At 40.6% G+C, this 26,150-nt stretch overlaps 1 long non-coding RNA gene across 1 annotated transcript; it reads left to right on the top strand.

Annotated features, from left to right (window-relative positions):
- Positions 1-5,184: 5,184 nt before the first annotated feature.
- On the top strand, positions 5,185-25,219 carry LOC118882480. The gene is made up of 3 exons (XR_005016780.1): positions 5,185-5,269; positions 17,063-17,065; positions 25,209-25,219. It is a non-coding gene; the product is annotated as an uncharacterized LOC118882480 (long non-coding RNA).
- Positions 25,220-26,150: the final 931 nt, after the last annotated feature.

Raw genomic sequence — 26,150 nt, forward strand, 5'->3', positions numbered from 1 at the left:
TCATGCGTCACTTTCCTGTTCAGTGCAACTCACCAGGGAAATAACTTTTCGTTTTAACCTTGGGTTAGTATTAATAGTCGGGGAATTTTTCCAGAGAATGTCATTTTACACACCTCTCCACTTCTGCAAATGTTATGCAAAATGTACCCTCCATGTAGCTCTCATTATGACATTTCTCCCCCAGTTTTAGTGAAAGACCTGTTTAAAATTACATGGGGATTTGGCATTAGATTTCATACTTAAGGAGCCCACTGGTAGGACTCTTTGATGGCCTCTAAATTAATAGTGAGGAGTTCATTAATTTATATTGTGTTTCTACTACTGTCCTAGGCCCTGGGGAGGCTGAGGGGAGCAAAACCCTCCTCAGGGAACATACAAGCTGGTGGGAGAGACAGAAAGATCATGCTGATCGCAGCATGATCACGAAAACCTGGTGAGGGCTGGACAGGAACAGGGGCTCCAAGGACAGGTGACCAGGTACCTGAGGTCGCTGGGAATGTCAGGGCAGCTTCCCTGAGGGAATTCCGTATGGGCAGAGTTCTGAGGGGTGCATCGGCCTGACAGTGAGGGTGAGGAAGCTCCCAGGTAGACGGTGAGCAGAGGTCCAGGGGATAGGGGAGGAGAAGGGAGAGAGGAAGCCTCCGTGTGGGAACAAGCAGAGGCAGGAGGCTGGGACCATGCAAACCCCACTGGTCCTGGTGAGAACTTGGATCTCCATCCTAGGAGCAGAGGGAGGCGGAGAAGGGAATGGATGGTGGAGACACCAGTAGATTTCTAGTTTGAAAACAATCACCCTGGTTTTGGCTGGAAAATGGATTGGGGATGTTCAAGATGGCATGTGGCTTTCTTAGGAGTCCAGGAAGGAAGTGGTGGTAGCTTGGACTGGGGGTTTCGAGGAAGAGGAAAAGGTACACATGGATTGGGAAGACATTTGGGAGGTAGGATGGGCAGGACTTGGTAGTGGATGGAAGAGGAAGTGTTAAGGATGGCTCTGCCGTGCTTGGCTGGTGCAATTTATTGAAACGGGCGACACTGAAAGAGGACCTGGTTATAGAGAAGGACTGTGAGTTCCAGGTGCCTACGTGATATTTCAGTACATCCTTTGGTTTTCTTTATAAAGTTCTGACTCTGAAATTAGTGCAAGTAGCGTTACACATTCATATCTGCTCCTGATACACAACAGTGGACCCTGCACTCAGGATTCTAGCTCCCAGTGTTGGCAGGACAGGCAAGAATTCCCAGTGTAGACAGAGCTTCTACAGAGGGGTGAACCCTGGGCTCCGCATGCAGCGGGGAAGGCAGCATGGGGCACAGCGGGTGATGGTGGGTCACGTCAGTGCAGGGCCCACGTTTCCACTCCTCAGTTCCCAGAGAGAAGTCTCTCCCACACGGCAGCGGGGATGGGACAAGGAGAGCGGTGACACTCACGTGGCCCCTCTGGATCTGTCTCATCCCGTGTGGTGTGACACCTGGGCAGGTTCTACCCTGAGGAAGAGGCCAGCAGTTTGGGGAGGTAATTTTTTTGCGGGGTGGGGCAGATTTATTAGGGAGCCAGCCTGAGGATCAAGCTACGTTCTCCAGGAGGTTTTATCAACCATCCAGCTGGTATTTTGATCAACTTCAGTCGGAGTCACAGCGTTCTGTCCCTCACACTCCAGTAACACTTGGCTGCATTTAGTCCTGGGCTTCCCTCAAATCCTTCCCTCTGCCTGGAATGCGCTGCCCCCCAAGGCCCCACCTCAGCATCACGCCCTCCCGGCCCCTCTGTGGCCTCCACCCCCAGGTGGTTTGTGCGCCCACCTGCCCCCAGTGCCGACCCCTCTCGCTGAGCCTCCGCGTCGGTTTCTGAAGCTTCACGTGTGTATCTGTCACCACCATGCGTTATGGGTTCCGGAGACCGTCCGTGTCACCTCGCCCTGTGCCGGCTCTCACTGTTGGCCCAGTAACTGACAGTGACCATTGCTGGAGGCACAGAGACGGGAGGACAGATTTCAGCCGAGCTGCTCAGCCACCCCGGGTGCCTAGAGGAAGCGTCTGCGAGTCCTCACTCAGTGCTGCCAGCTCCCGTGGGAATGCCCAGGGGAGAAGACGGCAGGACGGAAGGAGGGATGTGGGTGCTGACCAGGGCGGGAACTGGACGTGAGCTCTGCCCAGCACAACGTCTCCTTGCGATTCTGGGTGGCTTGGCTGAACAAAAAGCAGAAATTAGAAAGCACGGCAAGACTTGCTACTGGTGGTAGGAGTCTCAGAAATATTTACTGGGAACATTACTATGTTCTAAACACTAAGCATCCTACAGGCATTATCTCATTTAATCCCCACAACAACCTGTGAGATGTAAAAGCCCGTTGTACAAATGAGGCACAGAGAAGTTAAGTACCTTGCCCCAGGTTACACAGCTAAAGAGTAGGAGATCTGGACTCAAACCCAGACTGCCCGGTGCCAGAGCCTGCACTCTGGTGTGACCTTCACAGGAAGGGCAGTGGCTGAGACATGTTTTAAAATGGGAAAAGCCTTGTCTCCAAGACGGGAAGCCCCTGTGTTATTAAAATCAGATTATAACTGCACAAGCCTTTCATTATAAAGGTTGACATGGTTTCCAAACAATGCAAGGCAGGCAGAGCACAGATTTCCATTCCTGGAGAGAGACTCAGGGGTATAAAAGAGGTGAAAGAAGAGGTAAGCCATTTGGTGAGCCCGGATTGGGGACTGGGTCTGGATCTGGCAGGACGAGGCAAGCTTTCCTGGGATGAGACGAGAGAAAAGTCTGAGGGCGTCCAGGTTGCGAAGAAACGTGACGTCTGGTACGAAGCGCATGCCGGAACTGAAGGGAGGAGGCTACACAAGAAGGGTGTACGTGTTTCTAGTGTGGGCTTGTGAATGAGGCACCGCCGGGGGGGTGGCAAGTGTCATAAAGGGAAGGCCCTGAGGGTCAGGCAAGCATGGCACCAGAGAGCATCGCCTGTCTTAATCCCCCACCTGCCCCCTTCACACTCGGCTGTGTGCCAGCCAGGCAGGTTGCGCATGGCACCCTGTGCCCCCACCCAGGGACAAGGCGGGGAAAGCGAGGTCCTGCCCCGGGGAGCTTGCAGTCCAGATGCTGGGTGATTGTCAACTCATGGCACCTACTTTTGGGTGTTAACTCATCAATTCCCACAGAGAGGTAGATACTATAAAGCCCCTTCATGTTACAGATGAGGAAGCAGAAGCTCACAGATGCTGAGTTATCTGCCCAAGTTCACAGAGCTGACAGTGGTGCAGCAAGTGGTGGATGTAGGGCCCAAACCTGCACGTCTGGCTCAGAGCCACGTTTTGAACTGCAATGCTGAGCTGCCTCCCTGCCCAGGACACAGCAGACCACCACGTTCAAATCCACCCTCCCATGAAGGCTGCTCGGGACCAGGGCCAATAAAAGGCAAGGCAGAGACTGAAATCATCTCATGGAACAACCAGGCTAATGTGACTAAACGTCAAGGTGATGAAGAGGCAGCGAATTTAGCGCAACAATGGAGAGGAACCATCATGAAATTCAGAGGTTTTCTTGGGAATCAGATGTTTTTCATGCTACAATATCATTTGGAAAAAAAAAAAAGAACATAGAAAACGTTCTTAAATTTCCAATTTCCTATTTAGAAACATTATGTAAAGAGCACCAGCAAAGTGAAATGAAAATGCACTTGAGAACAGGCAGGATGCTAGGCAGAGAAATTTCTTGGCAGGGGAAGGAGAGAAAAGGAGCCGACACACACGCATGTTGTGGTGCATTCGACCTGAGTGAACAGAGTTGGGAGAGCACTTAGTTCCAGGGCAGAGGTGGACATGGAGGAAAATATACCTAGAAATGAGGAAATGCTCCAGTCCCAAAGGTGAACAGGGACCTATCATGGAAAAGGTCTTGGTTGAGGAAGACAGGGCCTTCAGGTAGGAGAGGAGAGGAAGTAACACAACGCAGCTGTGGGGCGGCTGGTGAGTTAGAAGTTCCTTGGAAGAAAACCAGACGGATCTGAGATTGTCTGAAAGTACGATGCAGGTGAAGGGTTACGTTTTCACTGATGCACGATAAATTAGCTGAGAGGCTTCGAGAGTCAGGACAAGTGAAGAGTGAGAAAGGACAGTGGTGGAAACGAAGGTGTGACCATATAGTGCAAAGCATGTTGCCGTGAAAGGAAGCAAAACAAGGAAGAAAGCATAAAACAAAAGCCGCCATCAGCCCAACAAAACCAAACCCAACAACAAAATAAAATAAAATGAACACTTTTTAAAAAGGTTGCATGTCCACCTCTTTTTAAAAGGTATGGGGGCTTCCCTGGTGGCACAGTGGATAAGATTCCATGCTCCCAATGCCAGGGGCCCGGGTTCAATCCCTGATCAGGGAACTAGATCCCACATGCCTGCCACAACTAAGAGTTTGCATGCCGCAACTAAGGAGCCTGACTACCTCAACAAAGACCCTGTGCAACCAAATAAATAAATAAATAAAATATTTTTTTAAAAGGTATGGGGACTTCCCTGCTGGTGCAGTGGTTAAGAATCTGCCTGCCAATACAGGGGACATGGGTTCGAGCCCTGGTCCGGGAAGATCCCACATGTCGCGGAGCAACTAAGCCCGCAAGCCACAACTATTGAAGCCCACACACCTAGAGCCCGTGCTCAGCAACAAGAGAAGCCACCACAATGAGAAGCCCGCGCACCGCAATGAAGAGTAGCCCCTGCTCACCGCAACTAGAGAAAGCCTGCGCGCAGCAACGAAGACCCAAAGCAGCCAAAAATAATTAAATTTATTAAAAATAAAATAAAATAAATAAAAGGTTTTTTTTTAAAAAAAAGGTATGGAATAGGATACAGATAGTACTATGGAATGAGATATATATAGGTATGTATAAAACTTGAACACATGGTTTTACTTTAAAATAAGAGCTACCACAGCTGAGAGAAAGCATTTCACAACTTGGTGTGGGGGGATGAAGTTACATGACCAAGGTCCCACCCCAGTAATTTCTCTTGTTAACCAGTTTCTACTGGGCCCTTCAAGCTGCGTAACTTTGAAATGTAGTATTTAAAAGACCGATAGTTAAAATAAAGTAGCTAGATCAGGAAAAAAAGCATGGGAAAAGTTTTTAATTGTGGTAAAATATACATAACATAAAATTTACCTTTTAACCATTTTAGAATAAGTGTAATTAAGTACGTTCACGTTGTTGTGCAAGCATCACCATTATCTGTCTCCAGAACTTTTCATTCTCCCAAACTGAAACTCTGTACCCATTAAGTAAGTCTCCACTTCTACCGGTCCCTGGAAGCCTCTATTCTACTTTCTGTCTCTATGAATTTGACTATTCCAGGTACTTCCTATAAGTGGAATCACGATATTTGTCCTTTTGTGTCTGACTACTTTCACTTTGAATAATGTCCTCCAGTTTCACCCATGTTGTAGAGTGTGTCAGAACTTCATTCCTTCTTAAGGCTGAATGATATTCCATCATATGGAGAGAACGCATTTTGTTTATCCACTTCCATCTTTTGGCTAGTGTGAACAATGCTCTTATGATCATTGGTTTACAAATATCTGTTCAAGTCCTTATTTTCAATTCTTTTGGATATATACCCAGAATTGGAATTGCTGGATCATATGGTAATTTTATGTTTAATTTCTTTAAAGAACCACCATACTCTTTTCCACAGCAACTTTATCATTTTATATTCCCACCAGCAATGCATGAGGGTTCTAATTTCTCAACATCCTTGCCAATATTAGTTGTTTCGTGGGCTTAAAAATATTTGTTATAATAGTCATCCTAGTAGTTGTGAAGTAGAAACTTATCTTAGAAAAGCATGGAATTTAAATCTTTTAAAATCATTAGAGAGATTTTGTATTCAGATTGTACCAAATTCAATTACAGTCTGACAACCTGGATATCCATCTTACCATAAAATCTGGAAGCAATAACTAGCCTTGGGCAGAATTTTGCATTTTTCAAATGCATGGTTTTTGTGCCTGGAAAATATAATAAGGTATAAGATTGGAGCGATGAGTGGAATTATTGTTATTGTGTTGTTATGGTCCTCATTTTAAAGAAGAGGAAAACTGGGGCAGTAAGAGTACACAACGACTTTCCATCGTTACATAGCTAGTGAGTGTTAGAGGCAGGATTGGCTCTCAGGGCTGTTCTGCTAGATGTCATATTCCTTCCCCGATACCACAATGTAGGTAAATCCCAACATCTAGACAAATCCTAGAAATATGGTTTGTACATATGGTAGTATGTAAATATTTATAAATGACTTACATGTGCATATGAGTATACACACACACCTGTCTATTCTGAGTGCAGGGTAGGCTTTTAGATACAAGGTAATCAACCCCTCTGTCCTCAAATTGGTCAACATTCCATTAGATAGTTAAATGTATACCAATTCTGAAACAAACTTGAATAGAAAATCTGTGATGATAAGGGTGAAACAGGCTATATGTAAAGCATGTTGAGCTTTATCAAAGGCAGCTATAAGATCATGTAAATTAAAGCACGTACGGACACCAAATATTGCTACTCACTAAGTCACCAAATCACAGACCACCACCAGGCCACATAGCATAAAGCAAGAACAGGTAAATGGAACATAGATGAAGCACAAAATCAAAGTTTGATTGACAAGTCAGTAGCTACTTTTAATTCAGTGCTTTCACATCTTTCATTCCCTCCCTACCCCTGCCACCTCCTCTTTTCCCTTCCCCTGAAAGAATAGGTGTATACTAATGGAAAGACAACAAATTGGGAAGTTGGTGACAAGGCTAAAGGAAAAGTAGGAGATAAAAGGAAAAAAAGGGCTGTTACTGTCATTTTGCAGGCATTATCTCAAGCACTGTAATTTGCAGGTCCTCAATGACTTCTTAGTTCTTTCTTCTTGGTTCTTAGTTCACACCAGGTCTCATACATGAGGGTCCCTGCTTATTTCAGCAGTGCTGGCTGAAAATTGAGGGTTAATTTAGCTGCAAATCAACAGCATCAGTGGCACTGGATCCTGCAAACTCAGGAAGAATTTTCTTTAGTTCACTGTACCTGATTTATAAAGGCTCTACTTTGCTTCCAGGAGTATAATAAATATTAATTAACTTGCAGTAATCTTACTTAACAGTTTTATAGTAGCTTCATAAAGCATAATTAAGATAACAGACCAAAGACTATATCAATACTAGCTATTATTATCTTGCTTCATTAATTTTCAAAAATACAGTGTCTAAGCAATATCTTAATCACCTACATAAGTAGAGTTTAGTCGTAGTACTTGCCAAGGGACACTTTCCAAGGTACAAGGGAAGTTAGCACGTTTCTGGATTGGGACGCAAGAGTGGAGGAGGACACTTAGTGAGTATGTGCTCATCAGCAGCACCTCTCATAGATATTATGATGCCCAATTATCAGATGAAGAGACTGAGCTTCAGAGAGGCCACTTGCCCCAAGGTTGTGCAATGAATGAGTAGCAGAACCCATTCCTCACTTCCTGGAACACAAAATCCTGGGCTCCTGGAAAACAGTGATTTTTCCCAGAGTGCACTCTCAGCCAGAGGCCCAGGGCACCTTTCTCTGGGGAGAAATATGGGGAAATATGAAAAGCATGAACACAAGGAGTATTTAGCTCAGTGTGCAAGGATGGAATGTGATTGAATGATCATACCTCAGGGGTATGAACGGTTATTTTACAGAAGATGGTTATAAGCTTTGCTTCATTGGCTTTCAGGAGAGAAAAGGAAGGGAATGAGAGAAAATGGAGTCATTAAGAATTTGGAGTAGATAAGGAGGAATTGGCAGTGAAATCGGGTACCAGGGAAGTTCAAATGCCCCTAGGTAAACTGTGAAAATAAAATAGTCTTATTGTGTTGGTCCTGCCTGAAGGTGTGCTAGACAAGAGGAAAAAGTTGCAGGTGTACAACTCATTTTGAGCCAAGGTCTTTGAGATTTGAAGCTATTGGAGGAGAGAGGGAAAAGATAACCACACTTACTGCATAGGGGTGTGGGAGATCCATGGGAACAGTCCTCTGATATCCCATGTAATGATGGGATTCATAAACTCTGCCTAGTGTCTCTTAATCTTAAGCAAGAATCAGCTTATTGCTTCCTCAGCGATAGACTGTGTATGTACAACAAGGGAGGAGAACATATAATTTTTTGGAAATTTCCTGCTTGAAGTCCTTATCTGTCCAGAAATTATTCTTACTTTTGGGGGAACACATTTGGGGAGTATAATTTACATACAATAAAATTCACCCCTGTTAAGTACACAGTGAATGAGTTTGGGCAAATGGACGCAGTCACGTAACCTCCACCACAATCATGACATAGAACATATTCGTCACTCTACAAGTTCCCTGCTGCAGTCAATCCCCTGCCGCCAGCCCTGACCCCTGGCAACCTATTTGGTGTCACTATAGTTTCACCTTTTCTAGAATTTTATATAAATAGAATTGTCAGCCTATATTCTTCTATGTCTGGCTTCTTTCATTTTTTGAGATAAATCTGTATTGTTATATCAATAGCTTGTTCCTTTTCATTGCTGAGTTATACTCCATTGACTGGATAAACAACAATGTGTTTATCCATTAACCATATGAAGACATCTGGGTTGTTTCTAGTTTTGGGCTATAATGAATAATGCTGCTACAAACATTCATGTACAAGTCTTTGTGTAGACATATTTCATTTCTCTTGTGTAGACATCTACAAGTGGTATTGATAGTCATTTGGCAAGTATGTTTAACTTCAGTAAAACCGCCAAATTGTTTTTCAAAGTGGCTGCACCATTTTTTATTTTCATCAGCAGTTTATTAAAGTTCCACTTGTTCCACATGTTCACTAATACGTGATATCATCAGTTGTTGTTTAACCATTCAGATGGTTGATTAGTGGTCTCTCATTGTGGTTTTAATTTGTTTCCGTGAGCATCTTTTCATTTGCTTATTGGCCATTTGTCAGTCTTCTTTTATGAAATTTCTGTTCAAATCTTTTGCTCCTTTTTTTAAAAAAAAATTGGGTTGTTCTTTTTTTAAAATTATTATTTGCGTTGTAAGAGTTCTCTACATATTCTTAACACCAGCCCCTTGTTATATTTGCTTTACAAATATATTCTCCTGGGTGGTGGCTTACCTTTTCATTTTCTCAACTTTGATGAAGAACAAAAAGGTTTTTTTGTTTTTAGTTTTTTTATTTGTTTGTTTTTGTTTAGCTTTTTAAGAAATCTTTTTAAACCAACAGTCACAAATGTTTCTCTGATGTTGACTTACAGAAGTTTTATAGTTTTTAGGTCATGCAGTTATGTCTATGATCTATTTTACATTAATTTTTTAATATGGTGAGAGAGAAGGATTGAGTTTCACTTTTTCTATACGGCTATCCAACTGTTCTTTTGAAAAGACCAAAATTCACATTGAATTACCTTGTGCAAAACAATTAACTGTATAAATAAGAGTCTTGGCCTATATTTCTATCCTTATGCCAATACCATACTGTCTTCATTTCTGTGACTTTATATTAAACCTTGAGATCAGGTAGTGTGAGTCCTCCAACCTTGTTCTTTTTAAATAATTATTTTGGCTGTTCTAGGTCCTTTGAATTTCCATATAAATTTTAGTTTAGCTTGTCAGTTTCTACAGAAAGAACTGCGAAGAATTTGATCAGAATTCTGTTGAATCTGTAGATCAATTTGGGGAACACTGACATCTTCACAATATTGAATCTTCCAATCCATGCACATGTTATACCTCACCTTTTCTTTATGTTTTTAAATTTATCCCACCAATATTTTGAAATGTATAGCTCTTGCACATATTTTAGTAAATTTATGCCTAAATACTTCATATTTTTATACTGCTGTAAATGATATTTAAAATTTTATTTTTCAATTGTTCATTGCTAGTACATAAAAATATCATTGAATCTTATACTGACCTTATATTTTGGGATCTTACTAACATCACTGATTAGTTCTAGTACCTTTTTGGAGATTCCTTGGGAATAATTTTCTATGTACACAATCATGTGTCCTGAGAATAAAAAATAGTTTTACTTCTTCCTTTTTCATCTGTGTGTGTGTGTGTGTGTGTGTGTGTGTGTGTGTGCACCCTATGGCACTTGCTAGGATTTCCAGTATAAGGCTGAATAGATGTGGTGAGAGCAGACATCCTTTGACCATTCCCGATTTCAGAGAGGAAAGTGTTCACTATTTCATCATTAAGTATGATATTTGCTGTAGGTTTTTTATAAATTCTCTTTATCAGTTTGAGGAAGTTTTATCTTATTGCTGGTTTGCAAAGAGGTTTCAGAAACAGGTGTTGTATTTTACCAGGTGATTTTCTGCTTCTATTTAGATAATTGTATGGTCTTCCCCTTATTCTTTTAATATAATGGTTTACAGTGGCTAATTTTCTAATGATAAACCAACCTTGCATTCCTAGTATTTGTTTTGTTGTTGTTGTTGTTGCTTTAGTGGATTCGATTTTCTAATATTTTTTCTTCTGATGTCTTTCTCTGGGTTGGTGTCAGGGTAATTCTGGCTTCATAAAGTAAGTTGGATGTGTTCTCTCTGTATTTTCGGAAAGATTTTCTGTAAGATTGGTATTATTTCTGCCTTCAATATTTGATAGAATTCACCAGTAAAGTCATGAGTGGCCAGAATCTTCTCTTCAGGACTGATTTTAATAGCAAATTCACTTTATTCATGTTTTTAATTTCTTCTTGAGTTCATTTGGTAATCCATGTCTTTCAAGGGATTTGTACATTTCATCTATGTTATCACACTCATTGGCATAAAGTTCTTCCTAATATCAATAATTCCTTGTTTTTTTGAATACCTGTAGAATCCCTTCTCTCATTCATCATGATAATGGCACATTTTGCGTTTTCTTTCTTTTTTTTTGAATTTTATTTATTTTTTTATACAGCAGGTTCTTATTAGTTATCCATTTTATACATATTAGTGTATATATGTCAATCCTAATCTCCCAATTCATCACACAGCCCCCCCCCCACCACTTTCCCCCCTTGGTGTCCATACGTTTGTCCTCTACATCTGTGTCTCTATTTCTGCCCTGCAAACCGGTTCATCTGTACCATTTTTCTAGGTTCCACATATATGCATTAATATACGATATTTGTTTTTCTCTTTCTGACTTACTTCACTCTGTATGACAGTCTCTAGATGCATCCACGTCTCTACAAATGACCCAATTTTGTTCCTTTTTATGACTGCGTAATATTCCATTGTATATATGTACCACATCTTCTTTATCCATTCGTCTGTCGATGGGCATTTAGGTTGCTTCCATGACCTGGCTATTGTAAATAGTGCTGCAATGAACATTGGGGTGCGTGTGTCTTTTTGAATTATGGTTTTCTCTGGGTATATGCCTAGTATTGGGATTCCTGGGTCATATGGTAATTCTATTTTTAGTTTTTTAAGGAACCTCCATACTGTTCTCCATAGTGGCTGTATCAATTTACATTCCCACCAACAGTGCAAGAGGATTCCTTTTTCTCCACACCCTCTCCAGCATTTGTTGTTTGTAGATTTTCTGATGATGCCCATTCTAACTGGGGTGAGGTGATACCTCATTGAAGTTTTGATTTGCATTTCTCTAATAATTAGTGATGTTGAGCAGCTTTTCATGTGCTTCTTGGCCATCTGTATGTCTTAGTTGGAGAAATGTCTATTTAGGTCTTCTGCCCATTTTTGGATTGGGTTGTTTGTTTTTTTAATATTGAGCTGCATGAGCTGTTTATAAATTTTGGAGATTAATCCTTTGTCAGTCACTTCATTTGCAAATATTTTCTCCCATTCTGAGGGTTGTCTTTTCATCTTGTTTATGGTTTCTTTTGCTGTGCAAAAGCTTTGAAATTTCATTAGGTCCCATTTGTTTATTTTTGTTTTTATTTCCATTACTCTAGGAGGTGGATCGAAAAAGATCTTGCTGTGATTTATGTCAAAGAGTGTTCTTCCTATGTTTGCCTGTAGGAGTTTTATAGTGCCCGGTCTTACATTTAGGTCTCTAATCCATTTTGAGTTTATTTTTGTTTATGGTGTTAGGGAGTGTTCTAATTTCATTCTTTTACATGTATCTGTCCAGTTTTCCCAGCACCACTTATTGAAGAGACTGTCTTTTCTCCATTGTATATCCTTGCCTCCTTTGTCATAGATTAGTTGACCACAGGTGCATGGGTTTATCTCTGGGCTTTCTATCTTGTTCCATTGATCTATGTTTCTGTTTTTGTGCCAGTACCATACTGTCTTGATTACTGCAGCTTTGTAGTATAGTCTGAAGTCAGGGAGTCTGATTCCTCCCGCTCCGTTTTTTTTCCTCAAGACTGCTTTGGCTATTCGGGGTCTTTTGTGTCTCCATACAAATTTTAAGATTTCTTGTTCTAGTTCTGTAAAAAAATGCCATTGGTAATTTGATAGGGATTGCACTGAATCTGTAGATTGCTTTGGGTAGTATAGTCATTTTCACAATATTGATTCTTCCAATCCAAGAACATGGTATATCTCTTCATCTGTTGGTATCATCTTTGATTTCTTTCATCAGTGTCTTATAGTTTTCTGCATACAGGTCTTTTGTCTCCCTAGGTAGGTTTATTCCTAGGTATTTTATTCTTTTTGTTGCAGTGGTAAATGGGAGTGTTTCCATAATTTCTCTTTCAGATTTTTCATCATTAGTGTACAGGAATGCAAGAGATTTCTGTGCATTAATTTTGTATCCTGCAACTTTACCAAATTCATTGATTAGCTCTAGTAGTTTTCTGGTGGCATCTTTAGGATTCTCTATGTATAGTATCATGTCATCTGCAAACAGTGACAGTTTTACTTCTTCTTTTCCGAGTTGGATTCCTTTTATTTCTTTTTTGTCTCTGATTGCTGTGGCTAGGACTTCCAAAACTATGTTGAATAATAGTGGCGAGAGTGGACATCCTTGTCTTGTTCCTGATCTTAGAGGAAATGCTTTCAGTTTTTCACCATTGAGAATGATGTTTGCTGTGGGTTTGTTGTATATGGCCTTTATTATGTTGAGGTAGGTTCCCTCTATGCCCACTTTGTGGAGAGTTTTTATCATAAATGGGTGTTGAATTTTGTTAAAAGCTCTTTCTGCATCTATTGAGATGATCATATGGTTTTTATCGTTCAATTTGTTAATATGGTGTATCACATTGATTGATTTGCATATATTGAAGAATCCTTGCATCCCTGGGATAAATCCCACTTGATCATGGTGTATGATCCTTTTAATGTGTTGTTGGATTCTGTGTCTGGATAATGTGTTGTTGGAGTTTTTTAATCACAGTTTCAATTTCATTACTTGTGATTGGTCTGTTCATATTTTCTATTTCTTCCTGGTTCAGTCTTGGGAGATTTACCTTTCTAAGAATTTGTCCATTTCTTCCAGGTTGTCCATTTTATTGGCATACAGTTGCTTGTAGTAGTCTCTTATGATCCTTGGTATTTCTGTAGTGTCAGTAGTAACTTCTCCTTTTTTGTTTCTAATTTTACTGATTTGAGTCCTCTCCCTTTTTTTTCTTGAAGTGTAATCTGCTGTTTTTGGATGGAATGTCCTATAAATATCAATTAAATGTATCTGGTCTATTGTGTCATTTAAAGGTTATGTTTCCTTATTAATTTTCTGTTTGGATGACCTGTCCATTGGTGTAAGTGAGGTGTTAAAGTCCCCCAGTATTATTGTGTTACTGTCGATTTCCTCTTTTATAGCTGTTAGCAGTTGGCTTATGTATTGAGGTGTTCCTATGTTGGGTGCATATATATTTATAATTGTTATATCTTCTTCTTGGATTGATCCCTTGATCGTTATGTAGTGTCCTTGTCTCTTGTAACATTCTTTATTTCAAAGTCTATTTTATCTGATATTAGTATTGCTACTCCAGCTTTCTTTTGGTTTCCATTTGCATGGAATATCTTTTTCCATCCCCTCACTTTCAGTCTGTATGTGTCCCTAGGTCTGAAGTGGGTCTCTTGTAGACAGCGTATACATGGGTCTTGTTTTTGTATCCATTCAGCAAGCCTGTGTCTTTTGGTTGGAGCATTTAACCCATTCACGTTTAAGGTAATTATCGATAGGTATGTTTCTATTACCATTTTCGTAATTTTTTGGGTTTGTTTTTGTAGGTCCCTTTCTTCTCTTGGGTTTCCCACTTAGAGAAGTTTCTTTAGCATTTGTTGTAGAGCTGGTTTGGTAGTGCTGAATTCTCTTAGCTTTTGCTTGTCTGTAAAGCTTTTGATTTCTCTGTCGAATCTGAATGAGATCCTTGCTGGGTAGAGTAATCTTGGTTGTAGTTTTTTCCCTTTCATCACTTTAAATATCATGCCACTCTCTTCTGGCTTGTAGAGTTTCCACTGAGAAATCAGCTGTTAACCTTATGGGAGTCCCCTTGTATGTTATTTGTCATTTTTCCCTTGTTGCTTTCAGTAATTTTTCTTTGTCTTTAATTTTTGTCAGTTTGATTACTATGTGTCACAGTGTGTTTCTCCTTGGGTTTATCCTGCCTGGGACTCTCTGTGCTTCCTGGACCTGGGTGGCTATTTCCTTTCCCATGTTAGGGAAGTTTTGGACTCTAATCACTTCAAATATTTTCTCTGGTCCTTTCTCTCTCTCTTCTCCTTCTGGGACCCCTATAATGCAAATGTTGTCATGTTTAATGTTGTCCCAGAGGTCTCTTAGGCTGTCTTCATTTCTTTTCATTCTTTTTTCTTTATTCTGTTCCACAGCAGTGAATTCCCCCATTCTGTCTTCCAGGTCACGTATCTGTTCTTCTGCCTCAGTTATTCTGCTATTGATTCCTTAAGGTGTATTTTTCATTTCAGTTATTGTATTGTTCATTTCTGTTTGTTTGTTCTTTAATTCTTCTAGGTGTTTGTTCTTTAATTCTTCTTGGTCTTTGTTAAACATTTCTGCATCTTCTCAGTTTTTGCCTCCATTCTTTTTCCAAGGTCCTGGATCATCTTCACTGTCATTATTCTGAAATCTTTTTCTGGAAGATTGCCTATCTCTACTTCATTTAGTTGTTTTTCTGGGGTTTTATCTTGTTCCTGCATCTGGTACATAGCCCTCTGCCTTTTCATCTTGTCTCTCTTTCTGTGAATGTGGTTTTAGTTCCACAGGCTGCAGGATTATAGTTCTTCTTGCTTCTGCTATCTGCCCTCTGGCGGATGAGGCTATCTAAGAGGCTCTTGCAAGTTTCCTGATGGGGGGTACTGGTGGTGGGTAGAGCTGGCTGTTGCTCTGGTGGGCAGAGCTCAGTAAAACTTTAATCTGCTTGACTGTTGATGGGTGGGGCTGGGTTCCCTCCCTGCTGGTTGTTTGGCCCGAGGCGACCCAGCACTGGAGCCTACCAGACTCTTTGGTGGGGCTAATGGCGGACCCTGGGAGGGCTCACGCCAAGGAGTACTTCCCAGAACTTCAGCTGCCTGTGTCCTTGTCCTCACGGTGAGCCACAGCCACCCCCAGCCTCTGCAGGAGACCCTCCAACACTAACAGGTAGGTCTGGTTCAAACTCCTATGGGGTCACTGCTCCTTCCCCTGGGTCCCAACGCGCACACTACTTTGTGTGTGCCCGCCAAGAGTGGAGTCTCTGTTTCCCCCAGTACTGTCGAAGTCCTGCAATCAAATCCCGGTAGCCTTCAAAGTCCGATTCTCTAGGAATTCCTCCTCCCGTTGCCGGACCCCCAGGTTGGGAAGCCTGATGTGGGGTTCAGAACCTTCACTCCAGTGGGTGGACTTCTGTGGTATAAGTGTTCTCCAGTTTGTGAGTCACCCACCCAGTGGTTATGGGATTTGATTTTATTGTGATTGTGCCCCTCCTACCATCTCATTGTGGCTTCTCCTTTGTCTTTGGATGTGGGGTGTCTTTTTTTTGTGAGTTCCAGTGTCTTCCTGTCTATGATTGTTCAGCAGTTAGTTGTGATTCCAGTGCTCTTGCAATAGGAAATGAGCACACATCCTTCTACTCTGCCATCTTGAACCAATCTCCCTTCTTTCTTTCTTTCTTATCAGTCTAGGTAGATGTTTATTAAATTTATAGATATTTTTCCAAAAATAAGCTTTTGGTTTTAATTATTTTGTCTTATGATTTTTGTTTTCTGTTTCATTGATTTCCACTCTTCATTATTTCCTGCTTTCTACTTACTTTGGGTTTAATTTGCTTACCTAATTCTAGCTTTTTAAAATGGAAGCTTAGGTTACTGGTTTGAGAACATTTTGCTTTTCTAACATAAGCATTTAAAGATATTCATTTTACTTTATGCGCTGCTTTTACTGTATCTCACTAATTTTGATAAATTGTATTTTCATTTTCATTCAGCTCAAAATATTGTCTAATTTCTCTTGAAAGTTTTTCCATGATCCATTGGTTATTTAGAAGTGGTTAACTTCCAAATATTGGGGGATATTCCAAAGATCATTCTGTTATTGATTGCTAGTTTAGTTCTCTTGTGATTCGAGTATTGTTTTAACATTTTTAAATTTATTGAGACTTGTTTTACAGTTTATCTTAGTAAATGTTCCACATGTCCTTGAAAGTAAAAAAGTGCATTCTGCTCTTATTGAATGGAATAAATATCAATAGGTACAGTTGGTTGATAGTGTTCATCAAATCTTGTCCACCTTTACTGCTTTTTTAAAATCAGTATTAAAATGGAAGTATTGAAATCTCCAACTATAATTGTGGATTAGTCTTTTTCTGTTTTTAGTTCTGTCCATTTTGCTTCATGTATTTTGTAACTCTGTTGCTATATGGACCCACATTTAGTGTAACTGTTGTATCTTCCTGCTGTACCAACCTTGTTGCCATTATGAATTATCCATCTTGGTCTCTAATAATTCTCTTTGACTTAAAATTTATTTCTTCTAACATTAATATAGTCACTGCAGCTTTCTTATTTTTTTCTGTTTGAATGCTGTATCACTCAGGGTGTGATTTTAAAACAACAACAATAAGAACCGCTAAGAATGACAGAGAATATGCAATTTTTCTAAGGGATTTGACTTTAAGTAATTATAGGAGATGATCAGACAGTTTATGTCCATTTGCTGCCTTTGCATCTCAGCATGGGCTTGGACCAGAGAAGCTGCAGGGACCTGGCCAGAATGATGGAGCTGCAGACCTAGCTACACCCACCCCATCAACAAGGTGAGCTGGTAAATCAGCCACAGTATGTATGAGCTACAGCAGCACCTAGTGCCCTTGCATCCACCTTCCAAGTGTTAAAAGAACATGCTTGCCATAGCTCAGAAACTAGCCAAGGATTTAGACAAAGTTTGTGCTCAGACTTTAGGATTCTTCACGGCCACTACACTTCCAGTTTCCCTGCCAAGTTCAAGTTCTGCCCTCTGATGAATACTGAACTTTCCTCAGGAGACTCGCATCAAACTCATTTCTACCCCTGAGCAGCCAAATGACTTGCTGACATCCTGACCTTCAGATTCCCCATTTGTAAAGTCAGACATTGGGGGTGGGACCAGGTGACCCTCCCCCCCAGAGCCCTTCCAGTTCTAAGTAAACACTAAGGAAACTCTGAATAAACATGTATGCCCTTAAGATCAAGAAAGATCTCATTTCATGACCTGATGTATTAAAGACCACCTGATCCTACACAGTCTTATTTCTAACTTGCAGTCACTTCATTTTCAGACTACTCACAGTCAAAATGCAGATTGTTTCAATTACCCACATGGATTAAGAAGACCACTGAGGCGAAAGGAAGAGATTAGCCTGAAAGATCCTTTAGGTTCAAGTGCATAATCCAAATTCCTATGGTATTTTACTACCCCAACTGTATGTGCTAGGTAGCTTTGGTCAGTTAATCTGCTATTTTGGGTCTCTGTGATTCAATAATACCCACATATCTTCTGAAAGAAATTCAGTCTTGAAACTCTATAGGGTACTGTTTTTCTCATGGCCACTGGTTAGCTGACTTTATAAATGAACTGAGTAGTATGTTCTTAACATAAACAGTACAAATTCCAGGAATCGTGTTAAGACAAACATCGCTGAGGTACACTGAGCTTTTGTGACTTCTTATATGGAGCAAGGACTTCTTTATTCCACCAGACTTCATTGTTGTATTCAGTAGAATAGAACAAAAATATCCTTCTATGGTTCTGCTGAATCTAATTGTTTATAAACAAATATACCTGGAAGCAAAGGATTCTGAGCACTTCATGCTTGTTTGGTAATTTATTTGTAGTATTTGTGTATGTCAGGGACTCATAACTCAAAAATTCCCAAACAATTCAGAAGGCCATCCACCCACTCTTCTCAAATGTGTTGAAATGATTTTTTTTTGGTAGTGCGGTGAAGGCAGAATTATGCTTAAGTTGCATGGGCTGAGAATGGGTGAACGGGAGTGGGAGGGAGGACTGGGGTGCATGGGGCTTGCCTCCTCTTTAGCAGGCTCTCTGAGGAAGAGAGTTTCTTATTCCAAGCTTTTGTAAACTTCGTATCACAGTAATCTCCAATAGGTAGCACATGAGCTTTAAAAAAGCCCAGGGCGGGGTGGGGGGGAGGGAAGGTGGGGCAGGGAGGTTTTATTTTCAAACGCAAGCCAATTTTTTGCAAGTGACAGTGCATTTTGACACGTTTTCTGACTTAGCCAATAGTTCAGGCCCATAGCTCTTTACCGGGGTTTTAGTTCCTTCATGATAATTTATTAGCCCTAGTCATGAACATGTTATCTTACATTACAAAAGTTTGTAGTGTTACAAGAGCAGAACAGTACCACCAGATACTGTTAAAAAGAATGAGGAAAAGCTGTATATACTGACCTGGGAAATGATATAATTTTAAAGGACGAAAACGATTTGCAGAACAATACATATAGCACAATTCCATTTTATTTATTTTTTTTAAGTGTGCATGTCTATAGTCATATCCTTTCAGAAAAAATAACTAGGAGGGTACACTCCAAACTATCATCAGTGGTTATCTTTCAGGGGTGAAATTAGAAGGACTGAAGGGCTTTTTACTTCACCTATCAAGTGTGAGATTGTGATGATTTTTTTCCCCAATGTATGGCTTTTACATATTTTTCAAATTGAAAAAAAAAGATCTTCCAGAAGCAGAAAAACAGTATGTAGAGAGGAGCAAGTCTTGAGCCCAAAGAATTTGCAGCATCAGGGAGACTAAATGATCCCCCAGCTGAGGCAGTGGGTGAAGAGGGTGTGGGAGCTGGGAAGTCATCTGGATGACCCGGGTGTGAGGGGCACAGTTTGGAAAGGAAGGTTCGTGTTTGGGAAACAGAGGAGATGGGGACACTTTCAGCCAAGGTGTAGCCAGGGTTTCTCAGCCTTAGTACTGTTGACTTTGGGGGCTGGATCATTCTGTCCTGTGCACCGTAGGATGTTTAGCAGCAACCACAGATGCCAGTAGCGCCCCCAACCCCAGCTGAGATGACCAAAACCATCTGCAGACACGGCCAAATGTCCCCTGCGAGACAGAGTTGTCCCCAGTTAAGAATGACTGGTGTAGGCTGTACGAATGATGGGACAGGAGCTGGGGAGAGAAGTTGAGAGTCAGAGGTGGAGATTTGGGCATCACCAGCACACAGACCTCCGGAGATTGATGAGATCACTGAGGATAAGACAACAGGGGGGCCAGGGAGGGCCCCAGGAGCCTGAACATTTAAGAAGCAAATTTAAAATGTGTAATAGTGGGACTTCCCCAGTGGTCCAGTGGAAAAGAATCTGCCTTCCAATGCAGGATGCAGTTTCGATCCCTGGTCAGGGAACTAAGATCCCACATGCCTCGGGGCAACTAAGCCCGTGCACCACAACTACTGAGCTCACACGCCTCAACTAGAGAGCCTGCATGCCACAAACTACAGAGCCCATGCACTCTGGAACCCGCGCTCCACAACTACAGAGCTCATGTGCCCTGGAGCCTGCATGCCACAACTAGAGAGAGAAAACCCACACACCACGACTAGAGAGAAGCCCACGCAGCACAACTAGAGAGAAGCCCACGTGACACAATGAAAGATCCCTGCATGCCACAGCAAAGATCCCGCATGCTGCAACTAAGACCCAATGCAGCAAAAAAAAAAAAAAAAAAGTGTAATAGTGAATATAAGCTAGAGAAGAAATACCAGAGAGGCAGACAGAAGCAGAAGAGCATGGTACCTAGAAGCTAAGTGGAAGATGGTGGACACAGAGCTGTCAGTGCTGGCAGGACGGTGTCATGGACTGAATGGTGTCCCCCCTAAAATCCACATGTTGAAGCCTTGACTCCCACTGTAACTGTATTTGGAGATAGGGCCTTTAAGGAGGTAAAGTTAAATGCGGTTGTAAGGGTGGGCCCCTAAGCCAATAGGACTGGTGTCCTTTTAAGAAGAGAAAGAGACACAAAGAGTGTGCATGTACAAAGGAAAGGCCATGTGAGGACACAACGAGACAGTGACCATCTGCAAACCAGGGAGAGAGATCTCACCAGAAACCAAACCTGCCAGCATCTTGATCTTGGACATCCAGCCTCCAGAACTGTGTGAGAATAAGTGTCTGTTTAAGGCCACCAGGCTCTGGTTCTGTTATGGCAGCCCAAGCTGACTAAGACAAATGAGGATTCAAACATCAGGAGGTCACCAGCGTTCTAAAGGAGAAGACTGTCCATGGAGCTGAGGAGTAGAAGTCAGATCATCATCAGGTCAGAGGAGCGGAGGTTCAGAGAGATGGTGCACGTGGGAAGCTCAAGAAGGCTGGGTGTTTGGGGTTGACATGTCCACACTGCTATATTTAAAATGGATAACCAACAAGGACCTACTGTACAGCACAGGGAACGCTGCACAATATTCTGTAACAACCTTATTAGGAAAAGAATTTGAAAAAGAATGGATACATGTATATGTATAACTGAATCACTTTGTTGTACACCTGAAACTAGCACAACACTGTTAATCAATTCTACTCCAATATAAAATAAAAAGTTTATAAAAAAAGAAGGCTGGGTGTAAAAGGAAGGAGGAAGGCAAAAGTTTTCAGTCATCAGCAAGAGGCAGAGTGAAGGGAAGCTTTTTTAGAGTCAGGAAGACTTGATTCTTTGAATTTTCCCACAGCTCAGTGAGGGTTCTCAAGATAACTGTCCAAGCTCTTAATCTACTGACAGTATGTACTTGTAGCCCCAATGTCCATTTCCCATTATTCTGAATATCTTCAAAACTGCCTTCTGAGGGACTTCCCTGGCGGTGCAGCGGTTAAGCCTCCATGCTTCCAATGTAGGGGGCACGGGTTCGATCCCTGGTCAGGAAACTAAGATCCCATATGCTGCCCAGCATGGCCAAATTAAAAAAAAAAAACAAATGCCTTCTGATTATAAATGTGATATATACATAATGTTTATATCACATTATATGTATGATGTATACACATATATATATATATGCACACATATGTGCATTTGCAAAAGTTTTGTAAAGAAAGCATGAAGAAGAAAGAAGAAGAATACCACCAATTTCCCCACTCAGCACTGAAGACATACATTTCACTTCCATTGTTATCATATTAAAGATTTCCTTCCAGTCTTTTCTCTGTATATTTTAACACAAAATTGGGGTCATACAATATATAGAGTTTTGAACCCTCCTTTTTTAAACTGGGCATTGAGTCATAGGTATTTGCCTTTCATTAAATATTTTTCAAATTTGACAATCCTGCAGCCTGTGGACCAAAAACCACAGTTACAGAAAGATAGAGAAGATGAAAAGGCAGAGGGCTATGTACCAGATGAAGGAACAAGAAAAAACCCCAGAAAAACAACTAAATGAAGTGGAGATAGGCAACCTTCCAGAAAAAGAATTCAGAATAATGATAGTGAAGATGATCCAGGACCTCGGAATAAGAATGGAGGCAAAGATTGAGAAGATGCAAGAAATGATTAACAAAGACCTAGAAGAATTAAAGAACAAACAAACAGAGATGACCAATACAATAACTGAAATGAAAACTACACTAGAAGGAATCAATAGCAGAATAACTGAGGCAGAAGAACGGATAAGTGACCTGGAAGACAGAATGGTGGAATTCACTGCTGCGGAACAGACTAAAGAAAAAAGAATGAAAAGAAATGAAGACAGCCTAAGAGACCTCTGGGACAACATTAAACGCAACAACATTCGCATTATAGGGGTCCCAGAAGGAGAAGAGAGAGAGAAAGGACCAGAGAAAATATTTGAAGAGATTATAGTCGAAAACTTCCCTAACATGGGAAAGGAAATAGCCATCCAAGTCCAGGAAGCGCAGAGAGTCCCATACAGAATAAACCCAAGGAGAAACACGCCGAGACACATAGTAATCAAAGTGGCAAAAATTAAAGACAAAGAAAAATTATTGAAAGCAGCAAGGGAAAAACGACAAATAACATACAAGGGAACTCCCATAAGGTTAACAGCTGATTTCTCAGCAGAAACTCTGCAAGCCAGAAGGGAGTGGCATGATATACTTAAAGTGATGAAAGGGAAGAACCTACAACCAAGATTACTCTACCCGGCAAGGATCTCATTTAGATTTGATGGAGAAATCAAAAGCTTTACAGACAAGCAAAAGCTAAGAGAATCCAGCACCACCAAACCAGCTCTACAACAAATGCTAAAGGAACTTCTCTGAGTGGGAAACACAAGAGAAGAAAAGGACCTACAAAAACAAACCCAAAACAATTAAGAAAATGGTCATAGGAACATACATATCGATAATTACCTTAAACGTGAATGGATTAAATGCCCCAACCAAAAGACATAGACTGGCTGAATGGATACAAAAACAAGACCCATATATATGCTGTCTACAAGAGACCCACTTTAGACCTAGGGACACATACAGACTGAAAGTGAGGGGATGGAAAAAGATATTCCATGCAAATGGAAATCAAAAGAAAGCTGGAGTAGCTATACTCATATCAGATAAAATAGACTTTAAAATAAAGAATGTTACAAGAGACAAGGAAGGACACTACATAATGATCCAGGGATCAATCCAAGAAGAAGATATAACAATTATAAATATATATGCACCCAACATAGGAGCACCTCAATACATAAGCCAACTGCTAACAGCTATAAAAGAGGAAATCGACAGTAACACAATAATAGTGGGGGACTTTAACACCTCACTTACACCAATGGACAGATCATCCAAAATGAAAATAAATAAGGAAACAGAAGCTTTAAAGGACACAATAGACCAGATAGATTTAATTGATATATATAGGACATTCCATCCAAAAACAGCAGATTACACGTTCTTCTCAAGTGTGCACGGAACATTCTCCAGGATAGATCACATCTTGGGTCACAAACCAAGCCTCAGTAAATTTAAGAAAATTGAAATCATATCAAGCATCTTTTCTGACCACAACGCTATGAGATTAGAAATGAATTACAGGGAAAAAAACGTAAAAAAGACAAACACATGGAGGCTAAACAATACGTTACTAAATAACCAAGAGATCACTGAAGAAATCAAAGAGGAAATAAAAAAATACCTAGAGACAAATGACAATGAAAACACGACGACCCAAAACCTATGGGATGCAGCAAAAGCAGTTCTAAGAGGGAAGTTTATAGCTATACAAGCCTACCTAAAGAAACAAGAAAAATCTCTTGATGTCTTAGGTTATCATTAACTACTTATATCAGTGAAGCTCAAAAATGTTGATTAATGGAAATTTCTGATTGTAAAAGTTCCAGGTAACACTAGATTTTACTGTAGTATTGCTATAAAGTAGTATATTTTAAATCATGAACAAATAAGCTATAAGGAGTTAATAGGCATGTAGTAAATATGCTTATTAAATGTATTGAATATTAAATTTGTGAATGATATTACATAAGAATAATTGAATAAAGAAGTACATTCATACACTGAAAAAAAAAAAAAAGTAATTCACAAGTTCAGTGCTTCCATCAATAATGTGGATCACATTTATCATCCAAAAATAAACAACGGGCATCTGGAACTGGAAGAGTTTTAACTTTACAGTTGGTATTTGAAGTTAGACTAAAAGAAGGGCTTTTATTTATAATCAAGCTATATGTACAAATTACATATGAATTACATACAAACACAAAGGATCAGTCACTTATCTGCTTGGCGAAGTGCCCTATTATAATGAAGAAATTACTGCACTTTAGGTTAAAAGATTTTGCTTTGATACTTTGCTTTTTTTATAGTTTATAACCTTGAGAAATTATTTAATGTTTCAGTTGGTGTTTTCTCATCTCCAAAATATACCTACCATTTATTGAGCATGTACTGTGTGCCAGGCACTGGGTTGACCCCCTCATAGACTTTATCTCACTTAAGCCTTATGAGAACCATGTTATATTAGAGTTAACAAACATGTCAACAGAAATCCTGAGAGGTTAAGTAACTTTCTTCCAGAATAACTCAGAGAATAAGCTACAGTATAGAGGGTGGATTTGGACCCAGGCATATTAGGTTTCTTCCTAACAAAGTGCTTTGAAGTTTTCCCTCTGGATGAAGAAAGATGAAAATGTTTGCCCTACACATCTCCCAAGTTTGTATGAGGCTTGTACATACATCTTTTCCAAAGATGGTGGTACCAATTTATATTCCATTCTACACTCTCCTCTGACCATGTGATGTTGATAATCCTTCACTGAGAGGAGAGGCCTTTGTTCCCTTCACTTGAATCTGGACTGACTTCTAATTTCCTGAACCAATAGAATGCAAGGGAAGTGACACTGATGACTTCCTAGGCTAGGTCATAAATGGTAAGATGACTTCTATTGGCTCTCTCTTTCTCTCTCTCCTGGACGGCCAGCACCAACTTGCCAACTATGTGAGCACCTTGGAATAAATCCTCTAGTCTTAGTTAAGCCTACAGAATGACTGCAGCTCTAACCAAAATCGTACTGCAACAACATGAGAGACCCTGAGCCAGAATTATGCAAACCACTCCCAAATAACTGACCCACAGAAAGCATGAGAAATAATACATGATTATTATTGTTTTAAGCTATGAAGTTTGGGGATCATTTATTACCTAGCAATAGATAATACAAGGCTCAAATAAAAACTGTTTTAGAAACTAAAAAACAAACAAACAAAAAAAATATATATATATTTTTCAAATTTGATTGTTAATAACTACATTAAAGACCAGCATGTGAAAATAACATGATTTAACTGTTTTCCTATTTTAGAAAGTTAGATTATTTCCCAATTTTCAGCACTATGAATGCACAACGATAAACCTTCTTTACACAAATTTTGGTGCACACCAGTAATTATACCCTTCCATTTTTACCCTGGTTATGAATCAGATGACTCTGAGAAGGCATGACTACACATTATTTTTTGCAGTTTCATCTTTAAGAAGGATTCTCAGTCCTTCATGCTGCAGGTCCTCAGATTGCCTATCAGAGAGAAACCTGCCGTTAAAAAAAATGTGCTCGCCTGAGCAGCCCCTCACTGATTTATTCCCTGCATTTCCTTTTCATGGTTTTTAATTAAATTTTCAACATGAGCTTGAATTAGAACCCTATCTAGAAAACCAAAACTTTTAACAGAATGTTTGAGGCATCTAAAGCACCTTGGTGGATTTCTGATCACCTGGAACTGGTTGAAACAGAACATCCTCTTTACAGATGAGCAAGGTTGAATAGTGTTCTCTGTCCCCGTCCTAAGGAATATTGCTCATGGGCACATCACCCTATGCAGCCTAATGCCACTGGAGAGGTGGGTGGTTGTTATAATACCAGGGAGGGAAAGATACTGCCTCGGCAGCCAAGGGAGTTACACACACACACCAGCGGTAGAAGTCCCCAGGATTCAGAACCTGGTGTGAGGAGCGGGGCAGCGCCACAGAGCAGAAGCAGGTGCGGAGTGCACTGGCAAAGATTTTGCTGTTTGTTTTGGTTTGGGGTTTGGATTTGAGTTTTGGCCTTTCCCGTTCACCTCATTCCCTGCACAGCACAGCTGGGTCCCACCAGAGTTGCGAAGAAAACAGAGGAATTCCTGCTACTCCACTGCCTGTTTATACTCAGATTCCCACCACATGCTGAGAGACTCACACATTCTCTCCAGTCGCTTCCGTTTAAGGGACAGTTTTACACCTGGGGTCCTCCTGGTCCTTGAACCAGAGTCAGTAGCA

This window comes from Balaenoptera musculus, chromosome 16, assembly GCF_009873245.2.
Source record: "Balaenoptera musculus isolate JJ_BM4_2016_0621 chromosome 16, mBalMus1.pri.v3, whole genome shotgun sequence".
NCBI lineage: Eukaryota > Metazoa > Chordata > Mammalia > Artiodactyla > Balaenopteridae > Balaenoptera > Balaenoptera musculus.